This window comes from Hyaena hyaena, unplaced genomic scaffold (genome assembly GCF_003009895.1).
Source record: "Hyaena hyaena isolate Hyena2069 unplaced genomic scaffold, ASM300989v1 scaffold_937, whole genome shotgun sequence".
NCBI classification, from domain to species: domain Eukaryota; kingdom Metazoa; phylum Chordata; class Mammalia; order Carnivora; family Hyaenidae; genus Hyaena; species Hyaena hyaena.
This window is the reverse complement of record NW_024081569.1, coordinates 275644-279418: the sequence shown is the minus strand read 5'-3', so window position 1 is coordinate 279418 and position 3775 is coordinate 275644.

Below are 3775 nucleotides of genomic sequence, written 5' to 3'. Positions count from 1 at the left end.
GTAACTAGTTTGAGTAGAAAAGAATTTTTACCTGACATTAGTTTGCTTACCACGTAATTGGAAGGGTAGAAATAATAAGTTATAGACAAAATTTCTAAAACAGCTCTCTGCCATCCAAATTACACTGCCTCTGCAAAGATTGCAAAAGCTACTCATTATTGTTTGAAACCATGAGTCAGAAACTTGACTATAATGACTTTGTGAAGAAATATGAGTGTTACCACTGCTAATGCAGGAAACCACAATGTCATGAAGCCTGGAACCACAGAACCATATTGCCTCTGTCAATATCTAACCAGCAAAAAAGTTATCTAATATACTTACTTTTCTTCACTTAATACAGTTTTGGGTGTAAATTGTGTTAAGAGTAAATCCAGTTGGTAGTACCTAACTCATATCCAGAGTTTTAACTAGGAAGGAAGTTGTGGTTTGTACTTGATAGTAGAGAGTATGATTTTTAAAAAGTACATTAGTACTAATTTGGAAAGAAAAATGAATAAACCAATTTATAGTATCTATCAAAGTCCTACTTATTTCAGTGCTAGAATTCTCTCTGTCTGCTTCCTCTGCTTGCTATAACGCTGTGTCCTACAAGGCATTAAATTCTACACTTTTTTTTTCCTATCACAGTCACATATTTGTCATTTGTTCCATTTCTACTATTTCTCTTTAAGTCATTTTGAACTTATTCACATTGCAAAAGCATTCTTACAAGCCTTCTGTGTTTCTGGATTTTCTATATATAGTAATTATACTAAAATACTCCTAAACAGTCTTTAATGATTAACCAGTTTTGAAGAGCTCCAACTCTGAGAATGACAGTCTAACCCCATCCCTTTCATCACCAGTCTCTAGCACTGAGTTATAGTACTCATATACTCAACTGCCAGAAGCTTCCAAATACCTAATATCCTGGATAGCCCCTTCATTCCTTAAGAAAAAACGAAATTACAGAGCTATGTGTTGCTCCGTTTGATTTAATTAACCACACCTTTGAGAAACCTAAGAGACTGAATCATGAAGCTTTCAACCTAACACATTCATTTCTTTTAGTGGCATGCTCAAAATGTAGACAAAATGTCTATGGAGAAATAAATACATAACACTATAATTTTGCAATATTTCCCCAAAATGACAGCAAAATATTAAACCATAAAATTTGCAAAGACCGTATGCACATTAAATTCAGTGACTGATGCATAAAGAACTTTATGCCATTCTGCATTTGCCCTTTATACATTTTATTAAAAGATTATTTCATCAAGACACAAATATAGATATCATCTTACATTACCAAATAAATACTTTGGACTTTAATTTTAACAACTCTATACTAACTGCACATTCCATGTAAGGTGAACTTTTACCTTAGCTCAGAAATCCCTCATACATCTTCCTAGATAGGTTTTTATTTTATATATTTTAATTTAATTTTAATTCTTTTTTAAAGTTTATGTATTTATTGGGGGAGGGGTGAAAGGGAGAGACAGAGAGTCCCAAGCAGGCTTGGAACTGTCAGCATGGATGTCAGAGGCCGGCTCCAGCAAGTCCAGGGGTCCCTGAAGGATGGACGGAGTGAGAGAGCCCCGGAGATTCTTTCTCATCACCAGGCAGGCATCTCCGCTCTTATTGGGGCTCAACTTTATTTTATCATTAAGTGTTTGGGGGATGGCACAGAAGTGGCATTTGCCTTAGACAAATGGTTTCTGATAACAAACTTCTTTGATATGTAAGAATTTCCCAGAACATAGATATATAGAAGACTCATGCATAACGTTTACAATAGTGATTGAGGTAGGGGATTTAGATACCTATCCTATGGGAAGGAAGGCATCTTTAGCATACCAGACAAAGTTTTCAGCATAAAAAGGGTGAAATTACCTCTCTGTGGGCAGGGGTCAACAGCTTGTTTGTTTAAGGTGGAAGTATCAAGAAAAACAGGTCTTTCAGGGAACACCTTTGCTCTCATAATCACAAAAGAAGAAGTTCCTCAATAGGTTCCTTCACAGGGAGCAATCAGCTTATAGAAGGCCAGAAAATGCTCCAAGCAGAAACAGATGGGTGGGGGTGGATATTTGCCCTTAACTCTAAATTAGGCTCTTTGTCTCAGGGCCAGACTCAAGCCCCTTTTATTATGTTAAGTCTTGGATCTGCAAGGCCCTTAGGAAGAGCCTTTTAACAATCATCCACAATGTTTTCATGTGAAATCTCTTTGGAAAAGGCAGGGACATGCCTTCCCTTATGAGCAATCTGTGTGGGGAATATCGGTCTGATCTGGAATATTGTGAGGCCTGGTTAATACCAGCAGCCTCACTTCCAACATGAGCCAGTAGTAGCCGGAGATACCAGTTTTCATTTCTCATGGCAGGAGCTGTGCAAACACTACCATTTCCTTGCTGTGACTGTCATCCAAGGAGGCCAGTGCGGCTCCCGGCACTTGGAGACTGACATGGGGCTTGATCCCATGAACCATGAGATCATGACTGGAGCCGAAATCAAGAGTCAGGCACTTAACTGACTACACTACCCATGCGCCCCTGTAATTTTACTGATTTTAAATGGGCTTTATTACAGTGTACTTTTCCATTCCAATGGGTTGTGGTTTATGTCTCCATTACAGTAGTCCACCACTGAGTCAAAGGTTTTGATTGTCATAATAATGTGGTATGCAGCAAATTCCTCTTACATTATGAGCTATAGCAAAATACTACAGACTGTGTGACTTTTATTTCTTGTAGTTGTGGAGCCTGTAAGTCCAAATTCAAGGTTCTGGCCAATTCAGTACCTAATGAGAATCCTTTTTTCACTAACAGACATTCGCCTTCTTACCCTGTCCTCATGGCTTTGTCCCCTCACTTGAGAGCATTGGTCTCTCCTCTTCTTATAAGAATAATAATTCCATTATGGGGCCCCATCCTCATAAACTCACCTAATCCTAATTACCTCTCAAAGACCACTTCCAAACACTATCCCTGTGCAGGGTAAGGCTTCAACATATCAATTTTGGAGAGACACAACTATTAAGTCCTTAACACCTTTCTAGTTGATATTTATTGGATACTTGTATTAAAAAATACTGAATAAAAGAGAGGATAGTTTGCATATCTACACTAATATTAATAAAAATATGCCTTTGATGCAATCCTCAGAATACCTGCTACTGGTTCCTCTTCTTCACTGATTTACTTTACAGCTCTGGTCTCTGTGGATTCCATTCTCCACCCTCCAAATTACTGATGCCATTGCCCCTGATGAAATTCTACTTGATCCTACCTTTCTTCTTTCCATGTTTTTTTTTTTTTTGATCTACATTTGATTTTGTCTCATCTCAGATTATGTTTTTAGATTATCTTAGATTTTAGATTTTCAATTCTGTTGTCTTCACTTCACATTGAAAACATTTTGATAATATTTCTGTCTTAAATTTATTCTTATGAATCTAAGGAAATGTACTTATCTACAATATTTTGGCTATTTCCTGGACTAGGAAAGTTCAAGAAATGCACAATCTCTTCTAAGGTCTTTACAGACTACCTTCAAAGTTCAATCTGTAAATTAAATGAGTAATTACAAAAATAGTGAATAGGTCCTTCACTAATTATCTGCAAACAATGGGAACATAAGGGACACCCACCTGTATCCCATCTGTGTGGAAGGGAAGGAGAGATTTTTCTAGAGAAAATCTAACTGGAGAAAAGTTAAATGGTAGAGAAAGTGAAACAAGGTGGAGAAAACCTTAAAGAAAGAATCAGAGCTTTGAAGGTGAGGAGCAAAG